At 48.0% G+C, this 8,454-nt stretch overlaps 1 protein-coding gene across 5 annotated transcripts in view; it reads right to left on the bottom strand.

Moving 5' to 3' along the window:
- The window catches only part of MED15 (mediator complex subunit 15), a 62,384-nt gene that overhangs the window by 53,043 nt on the left and 887 nt on the right, over positions 1-8,454 (bottom strand). The window lies entirely within an intron of this gene.

Here is an 8,454-nt window from a genome sequence, read left to right as displayed (position 1 = left end):
TTAATAAAATGAGTAGAATATTAAATGTAAAAAAAGTAATGAAACTAGTATATTAGAGAGACAATGGAAAACAGTTCCTATATTAATTCACCCAAATGCTGGGCTTTATGTATAATAATAAATACATAAAGCAAATAAAATTCCTCTTTCCTTTTACTTAAATAAGTTTAATTTAGTTGTATGAGAGACAGAAGGCATCCTGCCTTACTCCCTCTTTCTCTCTTATTCTTCCTTGTCTTTCTCCCTTCCTCTCTGTGGAAAATCAATAAAAAATAAAAAATAAACTAAAAGGGCTAAATTGACTCACGCATGAGCAATAAATATAAAGCTCCAATCGTACGCGTGTTTCGATCTGTCATTGTCAATCATGAATTTGGTTGACACTTCTGCTATAAAGGATGGATAGTGATATTAAAATATTTGCATGTTTCCTTTTTATTAGTGTAGATATAATTTTCATTTACATTTTACTAATTTTTTTTCATCTCTGACACTTCTATTATAAAGGGCAAATAGCAATATTAAAATATTTTTTCTAATTAATTCACTTTCAATGTGCACAAATTTGTGCACCAGGCCACTAGTATCCTATATAATAAAAGCTAAAAGTCTGGTCGTTCAACCAACCAAAGCGTAATATGCTAATGATATGCTAAGGCCGCTCAACTGCTTGGTATGACATGCACTGACCATCAGGGGGCAGACAGTCGACCAGTCACTATGACATGCACTGATCAGCAGGGGACAGATGCTAACAGTAGGTTAGCTTGCTGCTGGGGTCCGGCTGATAGGGACTGAGCGAGACAGGCCAGACACGCCCTGGAGCCCTCTCTCAGTCCCTCCCTGACTGGCCAACCTCTCGCGTCCCTCTCCAGCCCCGATCATATACCAGTGGGGTCCCTTGGCCTGGTCTGCCCCCTCTCGCAATCCGGGACCCCTCAGGGGATGTCAGAGAGCCGGTTTCGGCCTGATCCCGCAGGCCAGGCTGAGGGACCCCACTGGTGCATGAATTCGTGCCCCGGGCCTCTAGTTTAATATAAAAGAAACACTTGTGGGCCTGGTGGGTGCAGCTCAGTGGTTGAGCATTGACCCATGCACCAGGAGGTTACAGGGGCACATGCCCAGGTTGTGGGTTCAATTCCCGGTGGGGGGCGGTCGGGGCATGCTCAGGAGGTGGCTGATTGATGTTCCTCTCACTGATGCTTCTATCTCTCTCTCCCTTTCCCTTCCTCTCTTTGAAATCAATAAAAGCATATTTTAAAAATAAGTAAGAATTACTTGTGAGATAAGCAAGAACTCTTGAGCCCTGGCCCCAGGATCCTGCCCATACCCCATCCTTGGGTTTGGACTTGAACGGCCTCAAGTCTGAATTCCTATTACAGAGCACCTGGCAGAGATTCTGCAGCATTTGCACAGGTATGAGTCCACCCTGGCATGACTCAAATCAGACCTATGGTGATTGAAGGGCCCAGGGTGATCCACCAGGGATTCTCAGGGTAAGTTCAGCATTCTTTCTACTTTTATAACAGGAGCCCCATCCCATATACAACACAGCAGCCAGATAATGTCTTCTAACGTCACCTCTGGTGAGGGCTGAAAAGAAGTTGAAAAGGGGAGAGCAGAACAGGACAGTGGGGACAGTAATAAGCCATTTCTTAACCAATAAGCATGGCCTTCCCATGCCCACTGGAACTTGTACAGGAAGAAGTAGGGGGTACACAGGCTGGGAAGTGCAGGAGCCCCAGAGGCTGGGAGCCTTTCTGGTCCAGGACCCTTGGCCGATGCCACTCACCTGCCTTGCTGTTCCTCTCCCAAACTGGACGTAAATTGCTCAGCTCAAAGGCTGACCAGCAGCCAGATCACACCTCACCCATTCCCACCTGCTCCCACCCCTCTAGCAGATTCCCATGCAAAGAGCCTATGGGGCCAAAGTGTCCAGAAGGAGAAAGGAGCGAGACAGGACTCGGCTGCCATTCATCAAGCATGAGCACCAAGAAGACAATACCCTAAATCCACTACGAGATACTTAACTCATTAAATCCCAGACTTTCATTACCAGCCCCCCTCCCACACACATCTAGGTTAGGAAGAAGTTCATTATTAAAGTGGAGAGAACTGTCTCCCTCATGGTGGGTTTCCAGATGATTCCGCCTAGGTTCTAGTGCATCCCTCTTTGTTCTCTGGGTACTCATCTGATTATCTACTAAACAGAACCATCTAGTAGCAGTCTGCTCTCCCCTTTGTCTTTAAATAAATGTCTCCATTAAAAACAAAAAAGAAAGGCTAGAAGGAGAAGCGGTTGGTTCAGTGTTTAGGTAGCACGAATGGAGAAAATCCTGGCAGGCTGCAAGAATAGAAGACAGCACTGCTTTCCACAACCCTATCTTCAATTACTGTGCGCACCTCTTGTCTGAGCCAAGGCATTAGGAGTTAAATGAGATGCGGAGGTATAAAACAGCCCCTACACTCAAGGATTTTATAATGTTTGCAAACCAAAATAATAACAATAATAATGAGAGCAGAAAAGAGTTCATCTGTTCATTTCACGCCAGGATGCAGCCAATGAAGGCTCACACTGAAGAGGAAGTAAGAACTGCAGTGGGCTGAGCCATCACCCCCATGAAGAGGGTAAAGGGCATGCCAAACCTCCAATAGGGAAGAGAAAGAATGACAGAGGAAGAGCCAGTCATGATGGTGACCAGAGGGCAATGCACGGAGGAGGGAGCATTCTGGCTGCGGCTCTCACACCAGCACAGAGGGAGTGTCAGCTGGAAGGATAGTTTCAGATAGAAAGGGGAATGCTTTTTAGCAGAGGTGGAAAGGATAGAATCATCTTAAGAAGGTTGTGCTAGCACTCAGGGCCCAGGTGAGAGAGGACACTACCCTGCAGGCAGAGCACACGGTGACTTTCTGCCTTTTGGTAGCAGTCTGTGACCACAGCCACCTCCTCCTCACTGGCAGACAGGTCTACTTCATCTTCAAAGGATTTCTGATTACAAAGGATGTATGTTTATTGTTAACAGAAAAACACACATACATATATGCACTAAATATTACAAAGAAAATTAAAATCACTCAATCAGCTAAGGATAGCTATTTAAAAAACTCAGCCTGTACCATGGTGTGCTGCTTGCTAACCTGCTCTTCTCGGTAGCAACGTGTTATGGAGTGTCTCCCACGTCGGTTTTAACAGCAGCACCAAGCCTGCCATTTGCAGCTACAATAACAAATCTAACCCAGCTCCCACTCCTGACTTGTCTCTCCTGTCCCACTCCTGACATGATGTGGAGACAAGCCTCATCACCACCAGACTTTGTGAACACTCTCCGGCTTATAGCCTTAGAGGAAATACCTAAGGAAAGGTACATGTTAAGGTTACTGGAATCAACAGATTGCCAAACAACCTTCCAGAAAAATGACCTCATTTATGTGCCCCAGCAGCAGCTTGTGAGGATGCCTGTGTCATCACATGTGTACTGCCATCACTTTCTTTCTTTTTTTTAAAACATATTTTATTGATTTTTTTTACAGAGAGGAAGGGAGAGGGATAGAGAGTTAGAAACATCGATGAGAGAGAAACATCGATCAGCTGCCTCCTGCACACCCCCTACTGGGGATGTGCCCGCAACCAAGGTACATGCCCTTGACTGGAATCGAACCTGGGACCCTTCAGTCCGCAGGCCGACGCTCTATCCACTGAGCCAAACCGGTCAGGGCTGCTGTCACTTTCTTCAACTCTAAGGTGAATGCCCTTCAGGTTAGCCCACTATCACCACAGTCTAAACAGGGCCACAGCACTCCTGGTGGGCAGGGATCAACTCTGATTCACAAATGCTCAGGGCCTGAGAGATTCAGACTAAAAAGCAGAGGGCAACTGGAGGCCCAGTGTCCTGGGAAGGTGAGTAGGATGGGACTGTGGTGCTCAGCCACAGGAAGAAGGGTGGCTCAAGCAGGGAAACAAACCAGGATACAGAGCAGCTAGGGTGACAAAGAGCTGGGCTCCTGTGAGGCGCCATGGGCAACACAGGCAGGTGCAGAGCCAGGAGAAAGGAGCCAGGCTCAGAGTTTAATCCACAGGCACTGGGCGGCCAAACACTCCAAGTATCAAAATAATTGGGGGCAGGTGGCAGAATCTATTAGCAAGAGTCGACCATCTGAATCTTAGTGGTGAGTGCACGGGCACAGGGTCTTTAACCATACTACTTGGTTTTAGGATTTTGAATTTTCCAGTTCGAATTTTTAAAGTCACTGGAATTTCTTTTAAAATGTACCTTCTGGGTATGTAACCAATATTATTGCCCAGAGGAATGCTTTAAAGAAAGCAGGTACCCCCCTTGTCCTTTGTGACAGATAATAATGTGGTCATAGTTCTTCCCATCACAGAACATGGGTCCTGGACTAGCCACAGCCACCTCATCAGGAATGGCAGAAACGGTCAGAAATAGATGTAAGGGCTGCAGCTGTGGTCGGTGGGTTGGGTCACCTACAAAAGGAAGCTGCAGAGACCAAATATCTGTAGGGGCTGACTGTGCTGTGCCAGTTACAGAGGGGCCAGTCAACCCTATTTGAAGTCCAACCCAATGGGGAGTTGCTAAAATTGCCAACAGGAGGCCCACCTGCAGCAGGTTTCTCTAGCCAGCTCTTCCAATGCACTGGGCTCAGGTTAACTTCCAGCTGCCATTGCCACTCTACCCCAAAAAGGTGGGACCTCTCTTTCAAAGGTTAAAAAGCAGTTAGCCTCTCCTGTCCTGCTACAGTTCAGCAAGCATTCATTTACTAGTATAACATGCAGAGTATAACTTTTACAAGCAGCAGTGGCCTCTTTTCTATGCCTGTTTCCTCATCTTAAAAATGATAGTAGTAAGTACACCCACTGGAAGGGCAAGCAGGAAGAATCACTGAGCTAACATGTCAATTCCTGCAACAGGGCTTGGCACAGCACGTCCATTCCATGGCAGGTGCTGTTGTTGTTGCTGCTGAGAAAGCCCCAGACTCCTGAGCAGCTGGTTGACTGAGGACTTTCATCCCTCGGGTCACTCACTCCTAGTCTAGAGGCAGTAGAAAGCCAAGGGTCAGGACTCTGAAATCAGTGTCTCAACAATCACTTCCTGGTTGCCATCAGGGGCACTGGGGCTTTTCTCACTGGGAGCTATTTAGCCCGCGCTCTGAAGCATTGTTCTCTTGGTAGATACTCAAGAGCAGAGACAGTGAACCAGCTACAGATGCTTCCCCGTCCATTGAAACTTCTCAGTTCTTCATTGTGCTTTCGTTAGTCCCTCACTCAACTATAAATTACTTGGGTTCAAAGCATTTCCCAAGATGGCCAACTTTTAAACAACAGCAGAAGCACCAAAAAAAATTATAATTAACAATATGTCAAGTATCCTAACCCAAATCCTCATTTTTAACCCTGTGAACACAATAAATCAAGGCACCAAGAATCACAACTTTCAAAGTGAACCCTGGAGAGAACACAAATCTGAGAACTGAGGACACCCACATCAGGGTAGGAAGACAGCCTTTGAAACTGCTCATGCCAGCAGTGGTAAGCAGAAGGATTCCCCAAAGATGTCCATGTCTAGTCCCAGGAACCTGTGAATATGCTACAGTATATGGCAGAAGAGACTTTTCCAGATGCAATTAAGGTTACAGACTTCAAAATAGGGATATCATCCTGATTTACCCCAGAGGGCCCAATCTATTTGAGTCCTTAGTACAGAATTTTCTCTGGCTAAAGTCAGAGGGATGTGGCAGAAGAACCCGCCCTTGCTGGAGGGGGCTACATAAAAGTTAAAGAATGCAGGCAGCCACGAGGAACAAAGACTGACCCCTGGCTAACAGCAAGGAATGAGAACACCTCAGTATGACAACTGCATGCAACTGAACTTCCTCAACAACCCAAATGAGCTTAAAAGCAAATTCTACCCCAAGCCTTCAGGAAGAAATGCACCTGTGCCACCATCTTGATTTGAGCCCCGTAAGACCCTAAGCAGACAGATGACTCAGCTGAGCCTACCTACAACTCTGATCTAGAGAAACTATAAGATAAATTTATGTTGTTTTATGACACTACTGGAGGCCCGAGGCACGAAATTCCTGCACGGGTGCAGTCCCTAGGCCTGGCCGGTGATGGAAACGCGAGCGTCTGGTGTGGAAGGGCAGGTCCCAGCTGACCTCTGGGCCCTGGGCAGTACCTGGGCCCCAGGGTCCCCATGCACCCCCCTCCTCCTGAGTCACGGTGTCCAAGTCCCCACATGGAGATGCGCTGAGTGCAGCCTGAGTCACGGTGCCCAAGTCCCCATGCGGAGATGTGCTGAGTGCGGCTGGACGCCATGATCAGGAGTGCAACATGGGCCTCTGGGTCCGGGGCGGGCAGTGTGCTCTCTCCCAGCTGGCCTCGCAGACCGGCTCCTGCTCGAAACCAAGGGGAGCCCGACAGGCCCCTGCAGTCCCTGCAGCTACAGCCCAGCTCACCAGAAAGAGGCCATACAGGTACCTGAGTGCCCCAGCACACAGCCCTGGCATCCCAGGGGAGGGCAGCTGAGGGAGTGAGAGCAAGCTCCGCGGACACCCCGAATTCTCACCGCACCTCCATCCCTGTCACCCCCGCCCCCAGGTAACTGGCGAGAGGTCGCAGCTCACTGCATCACTGGCGCCAACCATGTTCTGCGCCACTCCCTGGTGGTCAGCACACATCATAGCGAGCAGTCAAACTCCTGGTCTCCAGATCGAATGCCCGAGGGGACAATTTGCATATTAGGCTTTTATTATATAGGATATTTGTAGTAAATTGTTACAGCAGCAATAGAAAACAAATACACAAGCAGCAATCTGGCAAAAAAGGAAAGAAAAAGGAACCTAGTTTCCCTGGAAGCAAAAGGAAGCTGAATTATGAGGTATCCAGTCAGTCCCTGACACCCAGAAACTCTTCAATTGCCCTCCCAGCCGTCTGACCTCCCCCCACCTTCCCCATTTTCTTTGGTTGCAGCTCATTCTTCCTGTTCTTAAATTCTAGGCTCCCCAAAAAGGAATCTTTCCCCCGGGGTTGGGAGGTGGGTTTCTGGCTAGAGCCCTGAAGTGGGCCATCCCTCAAGATTTCACCTTATAGATAACTCCAGTGCATCAAAAAACAATGTCCACTGATTCCTCAATACCTGCAAATTTGTCCCCAAATTATTCCACAGCAGTGCCCAGAGCCACTACCTCTACAATGCCCACTCCTTCCACTGTACTAAGAGGTTTCCAGCATTCCGCCCCACTTCCTTCCTTCCACATGGCTGCACCCACCCCCACCATCCAGTTAGTCATCAAGGACGGCTGTCAATGCTCACTCTCCCCTTTCTCTGGAAACATCTTCCTCTTCCAGTTTCTACCAGTGTATAATGCAGACCTTTATAATCCCTAGCCTGACTAGGTCATTGCACAACCATTTTTTTGGAGCAAAGTGACAGGCTGTGATCAAACAATGGAAATGCAAGGATGAAAAATGGCAGATACCCAAATCCCAAGAGCTCAAAACTCTCATAATGGCCTAACTAGCCTCTCTCCTCTGTTCCTGATCCATCTCCTGGGACTCAGGGGCTCTTTCCAACTCTGGCTTTTCACTACACTTCAAAGCAGGCCACATGCCAATACAGGCTCAATTCCTTAGCGCTGCATTAACATGTCAGCACCTGCTCACCCTCATTCCATTATCATCTCCCGAAACGCCTGATTCCTCAAACCCCACAACTCTCAGCCTACAGCAAATATCACACTTCCACACTCCTTAGCTTGAAATGATGGTCCATCACACTCCTACTTGTCTTTTTAGAACTCAGTGTATTCAGCTGCCCCTGGCCTGTTCAAGCCAGCTGTCAATTCTTCCTCTAGGACAGTGGTTCTCAATCTTCCTAAGGCCGCGACCCTTTAATACAGTTCCTCCTGTTGTGGTGACCCCCAGCCATAAAATTATTTTCGTTGCTACTTCATAACTGTAATGTTGCTACTGTTATGAATCGTCATGTCAATATCTGATTTGCAGGATGTATTTTCATTGTTACAAATTGAACATAATGAAAGCATAGTGATGAATCACAAAAACAGTATGTAATTATATATGTGTTTTCCGATGGTCTTAGGCGACCCCTGTTCGACCCCCAAAGGGGTCGCGACCCACAGGTTGAGAACCGCTGCTCTAGGAGAAGGACTGCACTGTGACTGTTCCTTTACGGTAGTGCAGTACGTTCCCTGAAGTCAGGGGGCTGTCTCAGGCAAATCTGTGGCTAGCACAACATGCCAGCGAGCTCAGGAAAAGCCTGCTAAACGAAACAAGCTGTGGGTGGTGCGGGGCTGGGGTCCCACTAGGGTGAAGCCTCGGGTGCCCTGGCACCCCATGCACGGCGGGGGTTCAACAACTGACACTGAGCAGCAGGCACTAACCCCAGCTCTTCACTCCCTCCTCCCAACCCGCGC

Source organism: Myotis davidii, unplaced genomic scaffold (assembly GCF_000327345.1).
Source record: "Myotis davidii unplaced genomic scaffold, ASM32734v1 scaffold223, whole genome shotgun sequence".
NCBI lineage: Eukaryota > Metazoa > Chordata > Mammalia > Chiroptera > Vespertilionidae > Myotis > Myotis davidii.
This window is presented reverse-complemented; position numbering and strand designations above follow the sequence as displayed.